Source organism: Xyrauchen texanus, chromosome 42 (assembly GCF_025860055.1).
Source record: "Xyrauchen texanus isolate HMW12.3.18 chromosome 42, RBS_HiC_50CHRs, whole genome shotgun sequence".
Taxonomy (NCBI): domain Eukaryota; kingdom Metazoa; phylum Chordata; class Actinopteri; order Cypriniformes; family Catostomidae; genus Xyrauchen; species Xyrauchen texanus.
Window position 1 is genome coordinate 27,204,088 of NC_068317.1, and position 9,370 is coordinate 27,213,457.

At 39.1% G+C, this 9,370-nt stretch overlaps 1 long non-coding RNA gene across 1 annotated transcript in view; it reads left to right on the forward strand.

Annotated features, from left to right (window-relative positions):
• The window catches only part of LOC127635311 (uncharacterized), a 33,302-nt gene extending 24,821 nt beyond the window's left edge, over positions 1 to 8,481 (forward strand). The window contains exon 3 of the long non-coding RNA XR_007969462.1: positions 8,193 to 8,481. This is a non-coding gene — a long non-coding RNA (uncharacterized LOC127635311). The remainder of the gene's footprint in view (positions 1 to 8,192) is intronic.
• Positions 8,482 to 9,370: the final 889 nt, after the last annotated feature.

Below are 9,370 nucleotides of genomic sequence, written 5' to 3' on the forward strand. Positions count from 1 at the left end.
AAACAGTGAAGTGTCCGAGTGCTGATGTTCTGAGAGATCAGTACTCATGGAACATCTCTTGTCCAATCAGATTCGAGGACCAGAACTAACTGTTGTATAAATATATATTATATATAAATGCCTATTGATGAGCCAAAACACTATGACCAATCACAGGTGAAGTGAATAACATTGAAAATGTCCAGAGCAACGACAAGGCTTGTGGGGTGCTCCCGGTTAGCAGTGATGAGTACCTACCAACAGTGGTCTGAGGAGGACAAACCAATGTTGGACAGGGTGTTGGGGGTCCAAGGATAATCAATGCGCGAGGGCAACGAAGGCTATTCCGTATAGTCCATACCGACAGAAAGTCTACTGTGGCACAAGTCACAGAAAATAGTAATGATGTTATGGGAGGATGTGTCAAAAACACACACTGCATCGCACTCTGCTGCTATGGGGCTACGTAGCCGCAGAATGGTCAGAGTGCCCATGAAGACCCCTTTACCCTTTCCGCGAGCATCGGAACTGGATCTTGGAGCTGTGGAAGAAAGTTGTCTGGTCCGATTATTTATTTTCTTTTATTTCACGTGGACAGCTGTGTATGTGTGCGCCATTTACCTGGGGAACTGATGGAACCAGGATGCACTGTGGGAAGATGTCAAGCCGGTGAAGGGAGTGTGATGGTCTGGGCAACGTTCTGCTTGGAAACGCTGGGTCTGGCCATTCATGTGGACATCAATTTGACACATGCCACATACCTAAACATTGTTGCAGACCAGGTACACCCCTTCATGACAATGGTATTCCCTGATGGCAGTGGCCTCTTTCAGCAGGATGCTGCGCCCTGCCACACTGCACATTGTTCGGGAATGATTTGAGGAACATGATGAAGAGTTCAAGGTGTTGCCCTGGCCTCCAAATTTCCCAGATCTTAATCCGATTGAGCATCTGTTGGATGTGCTGGACAAACAAGTCCAATCCACTGCGACTCCACCTCGTAACTTACAGGAATTGAAGGATCTGCTGCAAATATCTTGGTGCCAGATACCACAGATACCACAGTACACCTTCAGGGACTTGTGGAGTCCATGTGTTGGCGAGTCGGCACGGTTTTGGCAGCACGTGAAGGACCAACAGCATATTAGGCATGTGGTCATAATGTTTTGTCTCATCAGTGTATATATACAGTATCATTTTCATCTGACAGCATATTATCATGGTGGTTAGTCTGAGGAGATCAATATTTCTCCATAACTCAACCTTTTCTGTGTAAACAAGGAAACGACAATGTGAAGACATGCTCCTCTTTGTTTTTCTCTTTGTTGTTGCACTGAAGTAAATTTTTCTAATAAATTACATATTTAAGCTTAAACAGAACACCAAAATAGCTGCCTGTTTGGAATTTTGTCATGTGTTTAATCTATCAACTCGACATGTTTTATCAAATGTTGAAAGTCTCTGGCAGAAATCAAAGGTAAAACTGTAATGCAACTCTTAGGAATTCAACTACAAGCACATTTTTTGCATGCTTAGAAAAGAAAATTCAACATTTCATGGACCGAATCACTTGTATGATTGGTATTAGGTTTTTACCTCCCTCTTCAACAAACTTAATCAGCGAAATCATTCATAAGAAACATTTACTGCTGCTAAATTTTGTCTCTGTACAAATATATTGTGTGTTGCCATCACAAGTTTCTCAATGTTTATAGCCATGTAATAAATTATGTCACATACCAGACATGTCTGATGGGATCATCCGTTTACAGCTGTCAAAAAATGTCACAGGTGAGGGCAGACTTAATGCTGAGCAAGAAATGACTAAGTTACCTGCATGGACTTGTCTGAAAAGACACCTACTACCTACAGTATATTGGTTTATTTTATAGGAGTGCTGTCTCGATGACTCTGGATATAGAGATAACAGCAGAATGAGTTTGACATGCCATTACACAAAAACTACAGTTGCGACCTGCTGCTTTTCCATCATCAAATCATTAAGAGCTTAACAACTGAACAGGGCCGCCCATAAGGGGAAGGGGACAGCTTTCAGGGGCCCAGCCACTGAGAATGGGGACCAAGAGAGATAGATTAACACCCCTGATAGTGCTATGACGTCCGGAGATTGCCCGACGGAGATTGCCACGCAAAAGTTGCCCGCGACAAATACCGCCGTTCTAACATATAATGACACGCGCATCTCTCTCTGAACCGGACTGAAGGGGGGCCTATTAGATATAATTATTCTTGATTTTTTATTGTTGATTATTCTTGATCATACCAATCTCCCAAGTATACAAACTTTGGGTATTTGTCTTTCAGTGGTGCCCACTACACAAAAAAGTAGTCAGTAAAGGATCTTCCTAGATAGAGAAAGCATTTCCACAAAACAGATGCTCTCATCGTAGACGATAAGGACCCTTTTAAGGCCCAGAATGTCCAGGAGCAACCCAGCAGCACGTAGTGGGACACACATATCAGGCCCATTACACAGCACCTGAAATTCACACAATCACATATTTGATCAAATAGACAGGTCTGTAAAAAAATGTATGTCTAAAATAGGCTATGCATCAGCAGAAATATGCCCTATTAAAGTGCTTAGTCTTCAGAGTCAGAGAAACCCAAGCTTTCTGATTCAGTTCTGGAGACATAGAGCCCGGCACAGGAAGGCGGTTAGACTAAGATGGAGACGAGCCATGGGGTCTGGAGAAATCATCTTACACCGACTGCTCAGACACATTAACACTGGAAAAATCCAGTCTTTGTCTGCTCCAAGCTGAAAGCGATACGAGGCAAGAACTGTGGACAACAACTGAAGTGAGACCATCAACAGCATATCACGTATGTTTCAGTTTTTACCAGGGCTGTCGATTTCACATGTTAATTAAGTGTGATTAATTATATAAACTATTATGCATTAAAAAATGAACACAATTAATCATATTCACTGCCTGTAAATAAATTCCATTATAAAAGTATGAATTTTCCAACCACCAGAGCAATACAAGCTTGAAGCACATAACTGTTTTCACGTGCCACATCAGCAGAGGCCGGTCAAAGTGCCTCAAAAAACCTAACAAGCAGCGCAGCAACAGAATGTGAGATTGACAGCTAGATGGAGCTCAACAGAATGCAGGGATCTCGAGAAACGATTTGTAAAACTTTGAAGTACTTTCAACTGTTCTTACACACTGAAAAATGGATTACTGTCCACTGTAGGTTTGTTCTATGATCTAGGTATAAAATAAACAATAAATCTTGACTTCTAAAGCCACATTTTGTTTTGTCTAATCAATTCTTTATTTGTCTGCAACAATAATGCAATATCTTTCAATCTGAATTAAAATATTATATATATATATATATATATTCAATATATATTCTAATTCAGTTTGAGAGATATTATATGTATATACACCGATCAGCCACAACATTAAAACCACCTGCCAAATATTGTGTAGGTCCCCATCGTGCCACCAAAACAGCGCCAACCTGCATTCTATGATTCTCACCACAATTGTACAGAGTGGTTATCTGAGTTACTGTAGACTTTGGACAGTGCACCATTCTGAGTAAATTCTAGCGACTGTTGCATGTGAAAATAGGCTATGCACTCAAACCAGCCCACCTGGTACCAACACTCATGCCACGGTCCAAATCACTGGGATCCAATTTTTCCCCATTCTGATGGTTGATATGAACATTAACGCATGGATGATTGTTGGTGCCAGATGGGCTGGTTTGAGTATTTCTGTAACTGCTGATCTCCAGGGATTTTCAAACACATCAGTCTCTAGAATGTACTCAGAATGATGCCCAAAACAAAAAGCACCCAATGAGCAGCAGTTCTGTAGGTAGAAATGCCTTGTTGCTGAGAGAGGTCAACAGAGAATGGCCAGACTGGTTTGAACTGACAAAGTCTACAGTAACTCAGATAACCACTCTGTACAATTGTGGTGAGAAGAATATAATCTCAGAATTCTATTCTATTCTAATTCTATTCTGAGGTGCGGGTTAGCGCTGTTTTGGCGGCACGAGGGGGACCTACACAATATTAGGCAGGTGGTTTTAATGTTGTTGCTGATTGGTGTATAATCGGCTTCAGTATGTTTAATTTCACTTGTGTCGCAAGTGGACGCCGTTGTGTCAGCAGCGTGAAAGGACAGGGTTTGGATACCGTGTTGAAATCATGTAGTAAACGTGTTCGCACAATCAGGGACAAGAGGAATTTGGAGGTTGCATTTTTACTCCACTGATTGCAAGGTTTAGGGTTAGGATTGGGGGGTAGTTTATAAAACATACTTTCCACTTCACTGTATTAAAACCGGTACAGCCGAAAACACCTCGCTTCACAACTCGATTTTGGCGACCCTCTGTGTATATTTCACCCAGAAATCGGAGCCCAAATGCCTTACAACAGTTAGTGATGAGGAAGTGGGTGATGAAGAAGGGCTGGGAAGGACTGGCAGGTGGGCGATCTGTCTCGGTCGTGTTTACATTTTACACACACCTGCAAATTGCCTTCAGGGAATGAGATCACTGTCACCCAACAGAGAGACGGTGGCTTCAGCTCTGAAGGGCTGTTAGATTTTTACTGAGATTAGACAGTTTTTGCGATGGGCACAGGCCAGGATGTCAGGATGCCCATTTAAATCTGTCATCAGAATGGTGTAAATTTAAATGGGCATTATGTGAACCTTCAACACAAAATACATCATGGGTCAGAAAACCTTCATTTTTGGGCAGTCGCAACAGTGGAGCGATCTTTAGGAAAAATGTAAATCTGCGTCAATGAAAACAGCTTGTTTCTCAAGTCTCTCTTTGAGTAAAAAGGGATGGAGAAGTTGAAGCCTGACAGTGAAAGCCTGATATTACATGGGTGACTCCTTTTTGGCATCTTCCGCATTTTCCGAAAAGAGAAGGTCTTTAGGTTAACAATCCCGAACACAAATAAAACTAAAAAGCTTTAGTTAAATGCAGCAGTACCTCTAAACTCATTTCAAATGAAATCTGTATGAAACTTTCTTGACATTCATTGAAACAAAATTTTTGTTTTGTTCTAATACCTAGTGGGCTAAATGGCGACATGAGCAAATGATATATCATTTTAAGCCAGTGAGGGGATTAAATACTAATGTTTTAATTTCAAAGGTCTTATCAAGGGTTAACAGTCATTATGCCTGTCATTGTGAGTCGTCTTTCTGTCACAGCTGCAGAGAGATGAGGACACCAGAGGGAAACATCACGCACAAATGCTTTGGCGTAATTATTTATGAGGTCACAAAGGTGTGGCAAATATATTATGCCACATCATACAGAGCAGCTCCAGGAGATTAAACTGTTACCAGTTATTGTTATTTCCTTTCTTGGACCTGAGATGAGTCAGCACAGACCAGACAGCAGGTGCTGGAATGACAGATGAGTTTGTTCTGAGTTAAACAGCAACAGAGTAGAAGGTTAGCAGACCAGTATCAGTAGCAAAACTTCCCAAACATAAACAGAAACTGAAAATGAGATAAATGCAAAAGTATTGGGTTTGGTTAATTAGTGTATACACTGGTGGCCAAATGTTTAGAATAATGTAAAAATGTTGCTCTTATGAAAAGAAATTGGTACTTTTATTCACCAAAGTGGCATTCAACTGATCACAATGTATAGTCAGTACATTAACTTTTTTCCAAATTGTAAACTTAATTTTTCACGTTATTAATTACTTAAACTACATTAAAGAGTTCTCATCAAAAGATCCTCCATGTGCAGCAATGACAGCTTTGCAGATCCTTGTTATTCTAGTTTGTCCAGATACTCCGGTGACATTTCACCCCACACTTCCTGTAGCTCTTGCTATAGATGTGACTGTCTTGTCCGGCACTTCTTACAGTCTAGTTGATCCCACAAAAGCTCAATGGGGTTAAGATCCATAACACTTTTTTCTAATTAGCTGTTGTCCAATGTCTGTGTTTCTTTGCCCACTCAAACCTTTTCTTTTTGTTTTTCTGTTTCAAAAGTGGCTTTTGTTTTGCAATTCTTCCCATAAGTCCTGCACCCCTGAGACTTCTCTTTACTGTTGAACATGAAACTGGTGTTGAGCGGGTAAAATTCAATGAAGCTGTCAGCGGAGGACATGTGAGGCGTCTATTTCTCAAACTAGAGACTCTGATGTACTTATCCTCTTGTTTAGCTGAACATCTGGCCTTCCACATCTCTTTCTGTCCTTGTTAGAGCCAGTTGTCCTTTGTCTTTGAAGACTGTAGTGTACCTTTGTGTGAAATTTTCGTTTTTTGGCACTTTCAAGCATTGTATAGCCTTCATTACTCAAAACAATGATTGACTGATGAGTTTCTAGATAAAGCTGTTTCTTTTTTTGCCATTTTTGTACCTAATATTGACCTTAAGACATGCCAGTCTATTGCATACTGTGGCAACTCAAAAACAAAAACAAAGACAATGTTAAGCTTCATTTAACAAACCAAATAGCTTTCAACTGTGTTTGATAAAATGGCAAGTGATTTTCTTGTGCCAAATTAGCAATTTAGCATGATTACTTTTGGTGTTTGAGTGATGGCTGCTATAAATGGGGCCTGTCTAGATTTGAGCAAAAATGACTTTTTTATATATATACACACACACACACACACACACACATGGTATATATGTATATTTATTTATTTCAGTGCATATGATGATTTCTGTTCTGTTTCATGGGCTTGGTATTGGATATTTGCATTTATGACAGCCTAACTAAACTGAAAATTGCCTCTAAATTAGCATAATTTGTATATCTTAGTATGTTTCAAGATCAATCCATCACTATCTTCCATCAAATCTTGCAGAAAAACAGATTCAATATCTGTGGTTCCATCCATTGTGCTCCCTAACAATTTCCAAATAAGGCTAAAATGAAACATATGGAGCTGAAGCGCTGGGGTGCACAGTCAAACAAAACCAACGTGAAGACTCTGAGGAACAGTAAGGAGTCGCTCTGGAATGTGAGGGGATGTCCACCATACAATGTTCAATGTATTTGTTTTTGTAAATCATACAAACGACCCCAACCCCACAAAAACTCATCCCCATTTTTTCCAACAGAAAGAAAAGCTGGATCTGTTGAATGGAGGGAATTCTTTAAATAGTTTTTCACTTTTTTTATTTTGGATTTGCACCACAGTTTAACTCACTTGCGAAACGTAATCCATTTGTCTGACATATAGATTGCAAAAAGTAGCTTTCTATTTGCAAAATCTCGCTAAAACATATCAAATGTCAAAATATCAACCTGTTTAGCTCATTTTTAAGTTAACGGAATTCTTCTCTTTAGTTAAAAAACAATGGAAACTAATATTTATTAAAGGTCAATTCTGTCATTTTTGTGCCACTAGCGTTGCTGTAGGCTATGCAGCGAAAGGGGCGAGTTTCCTTACTGCATTTCTGGTCGTGATGAAACAATCGTAAACAATGGAGAATTAGCTTCTAGCCAAAATATAGTAAAGACAGCACCTTTCAAAATTACGTTGAAAGCTTTCCCATCACCCCACCCTGTTTGAGTATGCACATTGTTTGACATGCAAGTGTTGAACTGAGGTTGGCTAATGCGCTAAAGCTAGCGGCAATACAAAGTATATGTTTGAAACGTCCCTTCTGTCAGATGTTAAACGGCGAGTGCTTCCGTGTAGTAGAAATCCATTAAGTGTTCCAGTTGGGACAGTACTCCACCCCTAAAATTCATACACAACATGGTTGAGTGCATAGTTTATATTGTGAGCACAAAGTGTATAGTGCATCATTTGGGACATAGTTGGCAATGTTTGATAGCACCACAGAGCCACAGTTTTTTAAATATTTGATATCCTACTTATTACTTGCATATAATTGTCTCTGGATTTTAAGCTTGGACAAAAGAACATAAGATATTACATTCTAAACATTATATTTTTATAAATAGAAAATACAAGATATTCTAACAACGACAAAATGACAGACTTCACCTTTAATTATCATAAGAGTAAAGCTACACAGGAGCAAGCCTATCAGACTTGCTAAACCTATTTTCACCGGCCATACATGATAAAAGTTTGTATTCATTAACTGCTCCCCACAGCATGCAGAAGTAGGCTGAAATGATGCTCGCCATCAGACTCCTGGTATGTGCTGACACATCTGGATTCTGTGCATGCTCATGACGTGCTTATTTCCTTTTATGGCTATAGCTGGACTCAATACTCCCCCTCTTCAACTCCGGTTTCCAGACTTGACCCCCCATTTCCGCTCTGGTATGTGGACAAGCGGGCCCTGATCCATCACTGAAATGCTCAAGTTTGGTTAAAATAAAACAGCTGAAATTTGCATCACGTTGAAGGATGGTCCCTCACGGCGCAGACACAATGGAGTTGCCGGGCCCCGTAAAGAAGATCTTACATTTTGTCTGCAGGACTAGAAAGGAAATCCTGCTGTTGCGGTCCAATGGTGAATCAAAGGTCACCTGGGACTCATATTGTAATCTCACATTACAAATAAACAACTAAATTTAAACAACATTTGCATTTCATGTATTGAGCAAAAATGATTGGATTTTGGCATATTGTTGGCAATTTAAATCTGTAGTTAATGCCTAACAAGCTCAAATAATAGTGTACAAGATAAGAAAACATCTGGGTTTACAACTAGACAAGAAATTACTGGTTATTCACAGACATCAGTCATTTTTATTGCATAAATAATATGGAATGAGTTCACAAATATTTTCAGTTTCCTTTCTTAAAATAAATAGTTGGATAGGAGACTAGCTAAAATGTGACCGATTTGAAATTCCATTTGTTGTTTGGTTGGTCTCTATGTAATAAAAGTCCTAGCTTTTTTCATGCAAAGTTGTAAGATATCTTACGATTTTGCCAAATCTTATGAATTATTACGAGTCGTCATAAGACTATGCTGGAAGTAGCCTTTTTGTTTTCCTATTGTTGCTAGCCACTAATAGAACTGACTTATAATGAGGTTCTTTACTATTTGTTGGTGGCACAATTACCTACACTAAATTTAATAAAAATGTATAAAATGATCAGAGTCAGTGTGACCTTGTTTAATGCAAAGCAGGTGATATATGGAAAGATAACTTTTTATGGAATGTTTAATAATAATGATAATTATTATTAATACAATAATTAATACAGAACATATAAAGTTATGTTCTGAGGACATGTGGTTTCAGGGGAAGTGAGTGATGATGTAATGTCATAATTTTAATAAAATAAAGAAAAAATAAAATGGTACATTTCTGTTATGGACATTCTAGTGATCATCTCTAATTAATTTCAACGTGTAATGATGTAATGTTGAAGTGTAATGTTTGAAAGAAAAATCAAGAAAAAAGTTATGCACATCCAATCCG